Source organism: Erythrolamprus reginae, chromosome 3, assembly GCF_031021105.1.
Source record: "Erythrolamprus reginae isolate rEryReg1 chromosome 3, rEryReg1.hap1, whole genome shotgun sequence".
In the NCBI taxonomy this organism is placed as follows: Eukaryota; Metazoa; Chordata; class Lepidosauria; order Squamata; family Dipsadidae; genus Erythrolamprus; species Erythrolamprus reginae.
In genome coordinates, this window is record NC_091952.1 from 92,917,238 (window position 1) to 92,923,980 (window position 6,743).

The following is a 6,743-nucleotide window of genomic DNA, read 5'->3' on the forward strand; positions in this document are numbered from 1 at the left end:
TTGAGTTCAATGCGATTAGGCGGCATAGAAGTCTAAACAAACAAACAAACAAACAAATAAACAAACAAACACGAATCCCAGCGACCAGTTAGGTCCCACAGAGTGGGCCTTTTCCAAGTCCCGTCAACTAAACAATGCCGTTTGGCAGGACCAAGGGGAAGAGCCTTCTCTGTGGTGGCCCCGGCCCTCTGGAAACCAACTCCCCCCAGAGATTAGAATAGCCCCCAGCCTCCTTGCCTTTCGTAAGCTCCTTAAAACCCACCTCTGCCGTCAGGCATGGGGGAATTGAGATACTCTTTCCCCCTAGGCCCTTACAATTTATGCATGGTATGTTTGCATGTATGTTTGGTTTTATAATAAGGGTTTTTTAGTTGTTTTAGTATTGGATTATTACATGCTGTTTTTATCACTGTTGTTAGCCACCATAAATAGATAGATAGATAGATAGATAGATAGATAGATAGATAGATAGATAGATAGATAGATAGATAGATAGATAAACAGATAAACAGATAAATAGATAAATATGTTACACGTATGTATGTATGTATGTATGTATGTATGTATGTATATATAACATATTTTTGCTATTAATGATGAAACACATACACACACGGAATTAGATCTACAAATCCTGCATTTTTTTTAATACAACATTTTTCAGTACATTTTATTGTATTGCAAAGGGCACATAGTATTTCTGTACAAGGAGAGTGAGTCTGCATATCTTCCAGTAGCTCTCTGACCTTGCAGCTTCATTACCTATTTTCAACACAGCTGTGGAAAAAGACAAAAAGATGATCTAGGAATAAAAGAAATAAAAGGAACACATAATCTAACCTGGGACATCTACTGCAGAATTTGAGAACATTTAGAAATGATACGATTGGCCTACAATTATGAGTGCATACTGTACTTTAAAGAAGTATTTTATTTTATGAATGTATACATTTGGTACAATCCTTTCACTATTATTTACCAGAAATTATAACACAATCTACATGGATAGCATTACAATTGGAATGGTCTACTTTCCGGCAAATAATTCCCCCAAAATTAAAATAATATCAAAATCTGATGAATTAAATTAGCAAATAAATAGTAATCTAATATCATACTTCATTCATTAATACAGCTTGTCAGTAATGATTATCCAGAGATTTTAATATACTGTACCTAATTATATGAATAAGCAAAATTCAATAGATAAACAGAATACTGTGTAGTGTGCACATGTTTTAATTCAGCAAATATTAGTCTAATAAATATTTGCTATTCTCTCTATCTTTTTTACACTGAACCCATAATACAGTGATGGCGAACCTATGACACGCGTGTCAGCACTGACACGTAGCCATTTTTGGTGACACGCGGCTGCTCCCGAATCTCCCCTCTACTCTGCTGCTGAGAGTCTGGCGGTGGCAAGGAAGAAAGCCAGGGGGCGGGGAGGAAAGCACCCTATGGCAGAGCAGCAGCAGTTCCTCTCCCTGAAGGCAAGAAAGAAATTGGCCAATTGCAGGCCCGCTTTCCTCCCCGCCCCCTGGCTTTCCTCCTCCTCCGCCTCCAGACGCTAAGCTGCAGACCGTATTGGTCCCTTCAGTGCTGCTTTTTTGCTTCTTCGCCGCCCCGCGAGAAGCCTGGAAACCCTGCATGAGCGGCTGGAGGGGACCGTAAGCAAGCCATCAGGACCCCCGCACACTAACTTGCTGACGGCCATGCTGTCCCGGATCGTGGGGAGGGGAGCTCTTCTCCCGCCAAGTGACGGCGAGGCCCTCCCAATGCTTGCCCGCCCAGGCCCCGCACTTGGAGCCGGGGCGACGGGCCTAGCCTCAGCTTACTTGGCCCCAGCACGGCCGAAGCGTGGGGCGGAGTAGGCGGCTGCTGCTTCAGGCCCGCCCCCGAGCTGAGCTTCCTTTGGCTTCCTTCGAGGCAAAACTGCAAAGCTCACCTGCTGCCTCGAAGGAAGCCAAAGGAAACTCAGCTCAATGAGGATCGGCTGTTGGTCTCTTCAAGCTGCTGCCGCCCACTGCGGAGATCCCTTCGCCCGAACAGAGGCGGCGGGTTCAAGGGACCAACAGCCGGTCCTTTTCGAGGCTGCGTTGTTGCAGCGTCTGAGGCCGCCACCTCCGCCTCCAGGCGAAGGGATCTCCGCAGTGGGCGACAGCGGCAGGTTTAAGGGACCAACAGCCGGTCCTTTTCGGGGCTGCGTTATTGCAGCCTCCGAGGCCACCCACCAAGGAGATCCCTTCGCCTGGAGGCGGAGGCAGCGGCGGCCTCAGACGCTGCAACAACACAGCCTCGAAAAGGACCGGCTGTTGGTCCCTTGAACCCCCCGCCACCGCCTCTGTTTAGCCCCCCCCCCCCCCCGCCCAGGAAAGAGTTGCAGCAGGAAAGCAGCACATTTGAAAAGCGCGCTGCTTTCCCGTAAAGCCGGCTTTCCTGGCTGGCACAGGGCTTTCCCGGGCAGCTGGCTTGAACCTTGTGCCGGTTAGCAAAGCCGTCTGCCCGCCGGAGACGTGGAGAGAAAGAAGGGAAAAAGAGGGAGGGAAAGAGGAGAGGAAAGAAGGAGGGAAGAGAGAGAAAAGTGAACGAGAAGGAGAGAGAAAGGGAGGAATAGGGGAAGGAAGGAAGAGATAAAGGAGAAGAGGAAGAGGAAAAATGAGAGGAGGAGGAGGAAGAGGAGGAAAAGGAGAGGAAGAGGAGGAGGAAAAGGAGAGGAGGAGAAAGCGGAAGAGGAGAAGGCAAAGGAAGAGCAGGAGAAGGAGAACCAGAAGGAAATGGAGGAGATGAAGAGGAGGAGAAAAAGGAGAGGAGGAGGAAGAGGAGGAAAAGGAGAGGAAGAGGAGGAGAAAAAGGAGAGGAGGAAGAGGGGGGAAAGGAGATGAAGAGGAGGAGAAAAAGGAGAGGAGGAGGAGGAAGAGGAGGAGGAGGAGGAGAAAGAAAAGCAGGAGAGGAAGAGTAGGAGAAAAAGGAGAGGAGGAGGAAAAGGAGAGGAAGAGGAGGAGCAAAAGGAGAGGAGGAGGAAGAGAAGGAGGAGGAGAAAGAAAAGGAGAAGAGGAAGAGGAAAAATGAGAGGAGGAGGAAGAGGGGGAAAAGGAGAGAAGGAGGAGGAGAAAGAAAAGCAGGAGAGGAAGAAGAGGAGAAAAAGGAGAGGAGGAGGAAGAGGAGGAGAAAAAGGAGAGGAGGAGGAAGAGGAGGGGAAAAAGGAGAGGAAGAAGAGAAGGAGGAGGAGAAAGAAAAGGAGAAGAGGAAGAGGAAAAATGAGAGGAGGAAGAGGAGGAAAAGGAGAGGAAGAGGAGGAGGAAAAGGAGAGGCGGAGGAAGAGAAGGAGGAGGAGAAAGAAAAGCAGGAGAGGAAGAGGAGGAGAAAAAGGAGAGGAGGAGGAAGAGGAGAGGAAGAGGAGTGGAGGAGGAGAAAGAAAAGCAGGAGAGGAAGAGTAGGAGAAGAGTAGGAGAGAGGGAGAGGGAGGGGAAGAGGGGAAGGAAGGAAAAGAGAGAAAGAGAAAAAAGTGGAAGGAAGAGAGAAGGAAATAAAGGAACAGAGAGAGGGGGAGAGAGAGAGCAAGAAAGAAAGAGTGAGTGATGAGAGAGGAAGGAAGAGAGTGAGAGAGAGTGAGAGTGGTTTTTTTCTCAAGGTGACACACCACCTGAGTTATGCTCGGGTTTTTGGCAAATTTTGACACACCAAGCTCAAAAGGTTGCCCATCACTGCCATAATATAAGTCTCTTTCTTCCAATTCTTTGCCTACAAATGCCTACAAGCAGTGTCTCAACTAACAGCTAGCTCAGCAATAGCTTATTGTGGATTTCTTCCAAAAGCTTTGAGTCATGCCTATGTGCATACATATATCCAACAATTATATATATTGCCTTACTAAATGTTGTAAATCTTTTTTTAAGACTAAACATATCTGCAATAGAAAAAAACAACAAGGCCATTGGAAAAAAATAAAATAAAGGTTGTTATCCCTTTTATTCATTAAACATGAAACTCAGTCAACTGAACATTTTAAAAATTGTCACAAATACCACTGACTGGTGCTAAGGGTTGATATGGGTTGCTGCCAGTGTCTTAGGTGTCAACCAAATATCTTCTTAAAATATATGATGTAACTTTCAGTAACTTTTTCCACTTTGTGCTCCCATGACTTTTCAGATACAGGTATGTCATATTTTTTACATAATGACGAGTGGACTAATTTAGCAACTTGATCATGTTTAGTTTTGTAATTAGTTTGCGCGATTTTGCTGCATTCATATATTGAGTGTGAAACAATTTCAACTTTGTCAATGCAAAGTCAGCAGTTTGGATTGTCAGTAGATTTTTATATAAATGTGTGTGTGTGTGTGTGTGTGTGTGTATGTATTTTTTGCATAAAAACATATAAATATATGCCATGAAAGCGAATAGATAGATAGATAGATAGATAGATAGATAGATAGATAGATAGATAGATACATACATACATAGATAGATAGATACATAGATAGATAGATAGATAGATAGATAGATAGATAGATAGATAGATAGATACATAGATAGATACATAGATAGATACATAGAGATATAGATATATTTTTTTTCATGGCATTAGTTTGTAGTGCTTGTTCTTTAATTTTTGTGATTTTTTTTCTAGTTCTTTTTCTTTGACTCCGGCATCTCCTGGTACAGCAATATCAATAAATTATGGTTATGGTTATGGTTGTGGTTGTGGTCAGGGCCGCTGATAGACCGGTACTACTGGGAGTGGTGTAACGGGCCTGGGGAAATTGAACAATTAGGGGGGCCCACAGTCGCATGACCTCCCCCTCGTCTCAGTGGGAAGGGGCTGGCTGGGTGGAAAAGCAGTGAGCCATTCCCTCCCGACATTCCCTTCCCTCACTCACTCGCCTTTATTTTGCCGACTTCTACTATTCCCACGACCAACTCCGCGGGCGCCCGCCCCCTTCGCCCACACTTCCCTCCCGGTGCCTCTTGGGAGTTGTAGTCTTTTTGAGGAGGCGGGCTCAGCCGCTCTGCCTAGTAAAAATCACAATTTCTTTCGTTGCTTTTTCTTTCTTTCTCTATTTCTCTCTTGCTCTTTCATTCTTTTTTCTTTATCTTTCTTTCTTTCTCTTGCTTTCTCTCCTTCCTTCCCTCTTTCCATTTCTTTCATTCCCCCTCTCTTTTTATTTCTCTTTCATTCTCTTTCTTTCCTCTTTCTTTCTTTCGTTTCTTTTTCTTTCTCTCTCTCTTTCTCTCTTGCTCTTTCATTCTTTTTTCTTTCTCTTGCTTTCTTTCTTCCTCTTTCTTTCTCTCCTTCCTTCACTCCTTCCATTTCTTTCATCCCCCCCTCTCTCTTTTTATTTCTCTTTCATTCTCTTTTTTCTTTCTTTCTTTCTTTCTTTCTTTCTTGCTCTTTTTCTTTCTCTCTTTTACCTTCCCTTCCTCTATTTCTTCTTTTCTTTCTCCTTCCTACCTTCTTCTCCCTCCCTTCCTTCAGTCCTTCCTCTCTTACTCTCCCCTTTCATAAGTTTCCTTCCTTCCTCTGTTCCTGTCCCTTCCCCCTTTCTTTCTTTCTTTCTTTCTTTCCTTCCCTCTCTCCATTTCTTGCTTTCCTTCTCCTTCCTCCCTTCTTTCCTCCCTCACTCCCTTCTTTCACTCCTTCCTCTCTTCCTCTCCCCTTTCACACCTTTCCTTGCTTGCTTTGCACCCTTCCTCTGTTCCTGTCCCTTCCCTCTTTCCTTCCTTCCTTCCCACCCTCCGTCCATTCATTCACCCATTCCTCTCTTGATCTCCCCTTTTACCATTCCTTCCTTCCTTCCTTCCTTCCTTCCACCCTCCCTCCTTCCTTCATAGCTCGCCCTCGCCTTTCTTCCCTTCCTTCCAGATGGGAGTGTCCCCTCAAGACACCCGCCCGACTGCTGGTACCCTGCTTTTTCTCTCCCCTCATCCTTTCCAGCTCCTCGCCGGTGGCTGCCGGGTGTGGGATCCCCCTTCCCCCTCCCTTCGCTAGAAAGCACATGGTTTTGTCAACAAGAAGGGAGAAGTGCCAAGGAGCCGTAAATAAGCCTCGCTCTGCCTGACCGATGCCAGGAGGATCTTTCTTTCCCTTGTCACTCCCACTTCTTTCTTTCTCCTGGACGAGTCCACACAATCGGCTTAACCCAGTTCCTGAAATAGCCTATGGCAGTGCTTCCCAACCTTGACAACTTGAAGATATCTGGACTTCAACTCCCAGAATTCCCCAGCCGGCGAATGCTGGCTGGGGAATTCTGGGAGTTGAAGTCCAGATATCTTCAAGTTGCCAAGGTTGGGAAACACTGGCCTATGGGACCGCCTCACTTGGCGTGAAGTGGGAAATGATCCCCAGGGGATGGAGTGGCTTGGCGACTTAAAATAGTTTTAAAATGGCGGAGGGGGGGCAGACACTTAGGCTGTATGGGGCCCCAAAATTCCTGATGGTGGCCCTGGTTGTGGTTGTGGTTGTGTTTGTGGCTGTTATTGTTTCTAGGTACCTTATTTCATTTATGCCTAAAGAGGATTCTGCATAAAGATTGATACAAATGAAATACATGTTGTACAGTGTCAATAGTAAACTGGTTATGTTATAACTACCTGTTACATTGATACAGTAGATAACAAAATAAGACAATCTGAGATGCTCCAGATACTGTTTGCTTCAAAATTTGCTTCAGCGGTTATGTCCCATGGCAGGAATGTGATCTGGAAATCACAGGCCCTTAAATAAAGATAAAGACTCT